The sequence below is a fragment of the Mizuhopecten yessoensis genome, unplaced genomic scaffold (genome assembly GCF_002113885.1).
Source record: "Mizuhopecten yessoensis strain PY_sf001 unplaced genomic scaffold, ASM211388v2 scaffold6135_1, whole genome shotgun sequence".
Taxonomy (NCBI): Eukaryota; Metazoa; Mollusca; class Bivalvia; order Pectinida; family Pectinidae; genus Mizuhopecten; species Mizuhopecten yessoensis.
Genome location: NW_018406397.1, coordinates 550048 through 559899, shown reverse-complemented (window position 1 = coordinate 559899; position 9852 = coordinate 550048). Strand labels below are relative to the sequence as shown.

At 35.4% G+C, this 9852-nt stretch overlaps 1 protein-coding gene across 2 annotated transcripts in view; it reads right to left on the bottom strand.

The window, feature by feature from the left end:
- Positions 1-9852, bottom strand: part of LOC110451542 — a 43578-nt gene that overhangs the window by 31992 nt on the left and 1734 nt on the right. Inside the window, exon 1 of one of the 2 annotated variants that reach the window (XM_021499622.1) lies at positions 3211-3424. The exons of the other annotated variant lie outside the window; for it this stretch is intronic. The gene's annotated coding sequence lies outside the window, so the exon portion shown is untranslated. Of the gene's footprint in view, positions 1-3210; positions 3425-9852 lie in introns of those variants that run through there. 2 annotated transcript variants of the gene reach the window in all.

The window sequence follows — 9852 nt, the reverse complement described above, 5'->3', positions numbered from 1 at the left end:
CACCCCCATTTTATGGCGGGGCATACAAAGATATACACCATAGCGCCAAAACACAACAACAAAATGGATGAATCAAATTCGACACGAAAATACTTTCCCTCGGTTTAAAAGCACGGGCCGGGTAAAATATGAATGTTTAAATGTGTTAAAAAGGACGTTAACCATAAGGTTGTTCGTGCTTAACACAACGACAGTCTTCTTAATTTGTTATTTCTCCTCAACTCTTTCAGATTTTGCACCAGATTATATAGCATCTACGTGGCGTTTGGGTTTAATGTCTATCGAATGCAAGAATACATCCACAAGAATAAACTATGCTTTAAACTGTAACGAGATTTTAGAAACTGTAGTTTAGCTACAAGTATAATCGTTTCTTTTTCAAACCAACACTAACTCAATGCTAACAGATGTTATACAAATAGTTAGAGTCGATTAACTGTACTAGGATGGCCTTGGATCGAACATTTTAAGTTAGTGATTAGGCTGATACGAGAAGTCCAGAAATTAAGAAATGATTCGTCCAGCTTGTCCTGCAGGCAATAAATATAGGTCACCGACGAACTCAAAGTTGTTTACTAATTGTGCCATCAGAAATATACAATACAGCCCTACCAACGTTGTTTATAAACGGTGTTTAAATAACAACTTAAGTGGTATAAATATTAGAAGTGCCAGAACCTAAAGTTCTAGCCTATAACACATATCATACAAGGACTTTTAAGAGATCTAAATTCTTACAGTCTCAACTAGACTCCAAGACGAGAGGCAACTAGGTACTGGTGCGCGGTACAAACCTTTAAATCAGGATTGGAAAGTGCCCAAAAGTACAAACGGACTTGGACCTGAAAGGGGTATTAATTCATTGGCCACTTGAGCTTCAATTTGGCTGAAGAGCCCTCGATGTGATAGCTAACGAAACTATACACCACTATACACCACGGGTAGATAAGGTTGTAAAGACCTCTGTAGAAAGTGGGTATCGCTCGGGTAGGCATATTTTGTTAATAATGTGGCCAAAATTATCAATACAGTCTTTGAGCAGTGATACACACCTTACAAAGAGCTCTGACAGGCGTCGTTGGCTATCGGCGTGATAAACTATAGGACTAGAACTAAGGTTCATTGATATTATAAACTCTACAGGTTGTTGGGCAGGGTATTCGGGTTTATGTTATCAATTTACGATTCCTCAGCCAGTAGTTTTTCTTGATAACACCAAACATCTTTAAATTGGTTATATCAATAAATATCTTTCCTTGATTAGATTCCATATAAATGCAATGAATTATCACAGTATAATCTATGGATGCACGTGTGAAATTGTAAATCTTTTTCAAAAGCATTCCGATTAGGGGAATGTTTATAGTGTGCCTTTTATCCTACACTATTTCTGTTGACAATTGGTCAAAACCAAGACATCATGATACACATGAAGAGAAATGAAAGTTACAAGTGGTTTTATAGAAAATTAAAAACGGACTGCCCAACTCTTAATATCTAGTTACTGATACTTTCCTCCTTATTATTGACATATGGAATTCAAATTATCACCGGGTTGGGGACTGTCACATAACAGTCAAATGACTTGTCATTCCTTGCTCGAGTGATATTTCACTATTCAAATGACAACTCTATTGATTGTTCAAACTTAAGGTCTTGCTATTCATATTGATCTTGGATGATAATTAGATTTAATTTGGTTTTCATTTGATCTACAATCGGAAGTATAATTCCCATGCCATATTCAATTTCATTTGCTTTTAATTACAACACACTACGTCAATGGTCACTGTACAATGTATTGCCATTTATCGCCTATTATAAAAGTTTAATACGTCATATAGAACCGTGGGGTTTCCGAATATGAAAAAGATTGAATTGTGACTCCTTGTCAATGACTTTTAATTATTTCAGTGGGTGAATCATACATGATAGAAAAAGTTAACTGGATAATGAAAAAAATCTGTATTTCAGAATTTTAGAAATAGTAATAGTTTTCAGGTAGTAGGAATTCGTTTTCTCTAACATGATTGAATATTAAACCAATTGGTTATTAATTAGATAAAAGAACGTGCTACAAGTTAGAAAGATTTTGCTGAAGACGAGATGAATGGAATTTCGATAACGGCAAAATATGGTATAAATGATTGATATTTTGAACTTTATGCCGCCAACTAAAGAAGTACTGAAGTATATCCAACAAAACAACAAAGCAAATAAAAATGGCCTCACCCGATCTATCGATTGATTTTATGATATATTTAAGAAGTCGTACACTTTCGCTGACCCCACATTACGCCTTTGATGTTTTACTTTCGATAGTATATGGTCATATATCGCCGTGGCAATGGTCTAACTGTCCCCGAATGTCACCAATAAACACATTGAAGTAAAGACACATAGAAAATCTCACTTTAAACGCAATCAGGGCGTGCGGATATTACACGAGTTTGTATTTAACCCTTTTATTGGAGGCGAAATAATGGCATCGAATATTGGGATGAGTTTATTCGAACGTTTATGTGTAGTGGCAAGGTCAGGATGAGGGCACAATGTCATTGAGAGGTACAGAATGAAATCGTAAACATCTATTTAACCAAGGTATTGATTTTAAGTGTCAATATCGACTGATTAAATCGTTAACAAAATGTACTAGGGTCATAGATTTACCATAAATTATAATAAAATTAGCCAATATTTCAAATTCAAAATAACAAGCCATGTTGATTCCTATCATAAGAAAATAAAGAAAATAGAAGTAGGCTTTTTCGGATAAGCCTCTGACGTGGTATATTGAATGTTCAATTTTAAACTTAAAACGACTAGACTATGAGCTTTAAGATTATAGAATTAATATTTAATTATTACAGAAGATTTGAGAATTGATCTCATGGTATGGAACCATGCCTGTTGTTTCAGACATCGTACATGGTATTTTTCCTATTTGAAGGTATGTTTAGAACACAGAAAAAAAGAACTATTGTCATCGAGTCCTTAATTCATAGCGCTTCTAGATCGTGTGGACTTTTCTTTTTGTATAGCAGTGTAAAAGCTAGTTGATTGACCAAACTATTGTTAAACATTAGATCTAGCTACACTGCATACAAACGCAGATGTCCCTTTCTTTATACACTAATCTCAAAATACAACTCTGTCTACTTCAGATTAGTCCGCACAGGGGTAGAAATGTACCCGATAAATCCAACTTACCTTTAGAAACCGATACAAATCCTCACTGATTTTCCTGTTACGAATACTTCTGTCGATTGTAGCCTTACATATCACTCTTTGTCTCTCAATATATGTCTGTGAAACAACACAAATTAAACATGGTATATATCAACTATGTTGGGTACTTATCAGGTGACAGTTATTTCACCTAGTCAAAAAGTCACTTTCTCTGTGTATGATAGTTCCCTTTGGAGGTACGCTATACGAATGACTAAAGGTACACATGCACGTTAGGTAAACCGGTAAATTACCTATATCTGTATACCTGTATACACAGCGATCACAACATAGGACCGTGGCGTTGTCAGCGGCAAATCTAGTGAGTATCGATTTTAATTCTTGACCATTAAACCTTAAGCTGGATTTGTATATATACCGCATTCCTTTTTACTACACAGCGTTAGGTACCAAAGAGTTAACGAAATTCAAAGACTTCCGTGTTCCATTGTAATATTTTACCCAGTGGTAAGGGGGTGTCTGGCTTTGATATTAGATACGGAATAATTCATTTCGTATATATCATAATATGGCCAATCGATGACCGATTTAACCTCGCTGTATGACCGACAATAACTTGGGGTTTATGGCGTGGCGTGGAGGCTGAAGTAGCCCATGAAGTACTGATAACACTCCGGGAGGTGATGGGAAAATGATCATAATTCCGCCTTAACACACCTACCCGGGTACTATGGTGCGTTCTTGCCTGGGGAAACCTGTTACTAACTCGAGGCATGATTAGAGGTAGCTATAGAGACGCATAAGATATTACACAGTTTATAGGTAAACATAAAAAAAACAAAGGTTTCGGAGAGTTATAAGAAATTCACCTGAAACACTTGCAATTATCATTGTGGCTGTAAAGGATTATACAGTAAATATCTGATGGTTTTTTTTTACTTCAACTTGAAGCAAATATATATATTCCCCGAGCCACAGAAACTATTTTGTATTTCGTGCCAACTCCAAAAATACGCCGTCAACGGTCTTTTAAAATCAAGAGGCATGGCCATTTCATAATACTTAGTTTTGGAAGACCTTTGAGCCTTTGTGAACGATATCACAATGTGGCGTTAAAGGTAAATTACCATTATTTTGAATTTGATAGGGTAATTTTTCTCCTACAATTATCTTATATTCTGTTTCTTTAGCTCCGTTCTCGTACCTCTACACATAAGTTCTATGCCAAACCTGTGGTATTCATTTACCTGTTAGGCGTTTTGAGGTTTATTCATAGTAGCCTCGACTACACATTGCTAGTTGTGACAAACATTTAAATGGCTATAGACCTGTGAATACGGGTATAATAACTTTACAGAAATCCGTCAACGTACGACCTTTGTATGAATTAAATGACTTTCTCGAGAAACACAATATTTCAGTTTTACATGGATCATTTTTAATTTATTTTTTTGAAATGCAAGCGACATAATAAAAAGTCCTGTGTATGGATGGCTCTAGATCTATGTGTCACCCAATCAGACTTTTTAGACGACTTGAGGTTTCTACAACCAATCAACGATTGTACTTCATAAATAGAGACACTAGTTTATTGTCAGTTTAATAAATATGCGTTTAGCTGATCTATATATACTACGGGAGAGACAACCGGCAAATTAAAATCTATGTTTTTAAACACTGTGCATTGTGTAATTCTTTATACATATCACAGTATGTAATAATTCATACATTGCACATTATGTAATATTTTACATATTTAAATAAATTGTGCATTATGTTATATTTTATAAATTGTACATTATGTTATATCTTATACATTGTACATTATGTTATATTTTACACATTGAACATTATGTTATATTTTATAAATTGTGCATTATGTTATATTTTATAAATGGTACATTATGTTATATCTTATACATTGTACATTATGTTATATCTTATACATTGTACATTATGTTATATCTTATAAATTGTACATTATGTTATATATTATACATTGTGTAATTCTGTTATATTTTACACATTGTACATTATGTTATATTTTATACATTGTACATTATGTTATATTTTATACATTGTACATTATGTTATATTTTATAAATTGTGCATTATGTTATATTTTATAAATTGTACATTATGTTATATCTTATACATTGTACATTATGTTATATTTTATAAATTGTACATTATGGTATATTTTATACATTGTACATTATGTTATATTTTACAAATTGTACATTAGTAATATTTTATACATTGTACATTATGTAATATTAGCAAGAACTCAACCAACCTCGATACTCTAGCGGTTACGCTCACATTTGCTCTCTGCAACCCTGGAATATGTCATAGCAAAATTGGAGGCACACGGCTAGCTGTTTGATTGGTATCAGGTAACAAGGCTGACCAATCACTAGGTTGATATTTGTCCTTTGAAGATTACAGAGGAGCGACGCCCGACTTCAAATGCAATACGTTTTACCGTTACGCGACCGCAAGATTCTTTTGGTGTACATCAAAGATTCAAACTAGTCTTCTCGTCTCATCCACAAGGCGTGGCACACTGAGCCTTCGTTTTTGCAACGACATATTCCAGGGGTGCAAAAAGCGAAAGTGAGCATAACCCCTGAGGTTTCGCGGACGGAACTCAACATGATCAATCACTATCACATTATATGGGTTGATCCGAAGGTAATTCCAATTACCAATATAGCAGTAATGATGCAGGGGGGTCTTCGCAAAAATGTCAATACCGATATTATAGTAAAAATACATAACAGCAGAACCCCTTAATCGAGGCAATATTTTGTACGATATTATAGATAGACCAATTGATAGACTTACTAAGGTTTTTACATCTCCGCAAAGGCCAGGACCATATTACAACAGTGTATAAAGAATAAAAATACATCTCACTGATTTTTTTATTGAAACAAGTCAAAATAACGCATTTCCGGATTTCGGAAAGCCAAATGTCCAGAATACCAATGTGTTTCTACACTCCGATCTATAACAGTCGATATAAGATATTTTTATAGAACATGGACAATTCAATGTTACAAAAAAAATGGAAAAAAATGAATACATACTCGAATTCGAAATATGAGATTGTGTTTTTGTCGTTAATAGCTGGTTCAGCTATTCAGTAACACTTGCTTGTAAAGACATCTTATTAATGTAAATCGAATCGCGAGTATTTATTGTATATAGATCTAAGTACGGATAAAGGTATTTAACAGTCGGTTAGACTTTCATGCAAATTAAAAATACATTTTAAAAACTCTTGGTACGGAAAATCGCTAATCAGATTACTCTGTTTAATGAGGTTATGTATTACATGGTATACTAAGATCAGATTATAATCAAAAATGTTTTAAATGGAAAGCTCTACAAAAAGAGCATTCATTTTGCTCAGATATTGGAGTTCAACCCATTACAAATCTTAAATTAAAGTGCGTTTTTAACTCGCTTAAAAGAACAAATCGAAACTACAAACTATTTAAGAAATATCTTAAAAAACACAACACTCTCCGCATATAGTGTCTATGTGTCGAATTTAATTCATTTGGGAGCAACTGCAGAAAGGCATCACATCGATAGCAGTTGAAATAGAACAAATGAGTAATCCTTTGAAAAATACGATAACGGTATAGTATGATACTCTACCGGGTCAAATATTATAACAATTGGCCTGCCATATGTGTTATCACTTACATTAGTCGCCTCTTATGATCATGCAGTTGGATACAACAGGTGTTTCCCCACAGACCTGTACATGTTCACATGATGATGATCAAACATGGAATTTTTTAGAAGAAATCCTTCGGAAACATTTTTTTCCTTGATTTGAGGTCAAAGGCCAAAGTGACTTAGTTTAAGTACGCGACAGTCTTTTTTTCTTGCGTGTGCTCAACTAGTATGGTTTAATATTATGAACTTTAGTTAAGTATACGTATTTTGATTTTTTGTTTGTTTTAAAATGTGTTAAAATGTTGACTAACGCTCCTTGTGTATAACATAGTTTAAGTGTCGAAACATAAAGGAGTATTGCAATTCTCTGGACGAAGCTTCGCGACATACAAGGTGACGACTACAAGTCATGCATGTTACAAAATGTAGAAATACAATAACCAGTAAGCAATAATCAATTCAGAATTTCTATATTCATCAGAAAAACCATTCCTTAGTCACAGCCGCCTGTGTTATACACATTTATTGATAATGAAATGAAATCGAAGTACCCTCACAATCCGGACACATGATGTCTGGAAATGATGACAGGTTAATTGGAGAACAATGTACATCAATGAGTTGATATTGATCAAGGCTGTATCTCGACTGACCCTGTCATCCCTAGGGAATTTCCGTATACAGGAATCATAATAGTGCAGCATTCAATTATTCGTATGAGCCAAAGAATCATGGTCCTGAACATGCTTTATAAGTGTGATCTAGGTCCAGCGAGGATTTGACGCGATCAGAACAGTATTATAACCTCGCGTGGAGTAGCGTCACGCCATTATTTTGAGATCCATGTTGGAAGAGAAACAAAACATCAAACTCGTGTTGATTGATTGATAAAAATCCATTATCAGGATTAAGATCTCAAGTATAAACCAACCCCTAAAGTTTCAGGGAATGCATTGGCATTCCGTTACCAACATGTTATCGTAATGATAACTTATGTTCGACCCACAGGGATCTGAGAATTTGTTATAGCAATATTTGGACCTAAACTAAGGTGTTCAGAGTTAATTTTACATGTAAAGGGGTTAAGTTCGACTTTCGTTAAAATTGCCATCCCCATGATGACATTTAGTACGAAGGGGTGGAAAGCTCTCGGTGTCGAAAGGCGACCACAGTAAACTTTCTTGCATCAAAAACAACATGTCTAGTTGATGTACGAAACAAGACGCCCAATAGGCCTGAATCGTTCACCTGGTATAAATCTCACACTTGTAGTCTTAAAAGTGGACTAAAATACAGTCACAGGCAGAATATCAGTGTTTGATTCATAAGAACCTATTACAAGATTTAAACGTATGAAGACTGTGACATTGAATGTCGAACAGGGACATTAGGGTTAAACAGATTTTATAGTCTTCCAACCCAGCATGCTTCTGGCAAAATATCATTTCCCTGGCCCTTTTGGTTATACAGAACAAATCATTTAAAGATTTAAACATATATTGACTACTGTGACTTTGACTATGGGCGAAGGTCATTCATTTGAACAAACTTGGTAGTCCTTCATCCCAGCATGTTAATGTCCAAGTATCATCACCCTTGACCTTTTGCTTATTGAGAAGAAGTCGTTTAAAGGTTTTTAACATATTCGACCCATGTGACCTTGAATATATGTCAAAGGTCATTCATTTGAACAAACTTTGTGGCCCTTTATCCCAGCATGCTACTAGCCAAATATCATCATTCTAGGACATTCAATCATTGTGACCTTAAATATAAGTAAAGGTCATTCATTTGAACAACTTGTAAGCCAAGCCCTTCATCCTAGCATGTTACTGGCCAAATATCATTATCCGAGGCCTCATAGTTATTCAGAAGAAGCTGTTTAAAGATGTTCAAGACAATTGACCCCTTTGACCTCGTAAATGGATGAAGGTCATTCTTTTTAACAAACTTGGTAGCCCTTCATCCCAGCATGCTACTGGCCGAATATCATCACCCTGGGCATTTAGGTTATTCAGAAGAAGGTGTTAAAAGTTTTAACATATTTGACCTCTGCGACCTTGAAAATAGGTGAAGATCATTTATTTGAACAAACCTGGTAACCCTTCATTCTAGTTTGCTTCTGACCAAATATCATCATCCTAGGCCTTTTGGTTAGTAAGAAGTTGTTTAAAGTTAAATATTGACGGACGGACGACGGACGCCCCATCACGGTATAAGCTCACTTGGCGCTTCGGGCAAGGTGAGCTAAAAATTCTTAGTACCGTTGGAAATATTGTAGTCTCGTTCAACCAGACTCTTGTTGTCTGAGCAAACTACGCCAAGCGATCAAGCTTCTGGTTGAACGAGACTAGAAAGATTGATGTGCACGTAAAAATTATTTTCCTTCAACTGTCACAATCTCCGTTTCCTCCAAAAACACACGCCATTTTAGAGTATCAAAGTTTTTTACAGTCATCGAGCCACTTTTTGTATATCAATGAGGTTGACGTCAGACTTATGTCGAAACATGCAGTGTTGGTTGGCTGGTAATATTAGCGAAATAAATGGCTGCGCTTCCAGCCAATCACACCACGGGTCTCGGCACGTGGCTGTCATTCTCATTAATATACAAAAAATGGCTCAATGACTGCGTATATAATCATTGGCGTGGTAATTTTTACCAAAATTGCTCTGAACACCTTAGTTTAGGTCCAAATATAGCTGTAACAAATTAGCAGGTCCCTGTAGTTCGACCCATTGTAGAATATCGTAGCATATCGGCTAATGGGTCATTGAAGAACCTGCTTTTTGATTTGCTGTCCCCGTTGCAATACTTGAGATCTTTGTATCTTCATCATTTTCTCGCTCCCCTACTCTCTGTATCCGGCGGTATCGCCTTTGCTACCCGTCTTCTTTTGACCTTAGCTGTTGCGGGGACGTTAACCCACAAACAAACAATCAAGTATACAAACCTTCGCTTAAGCGTGT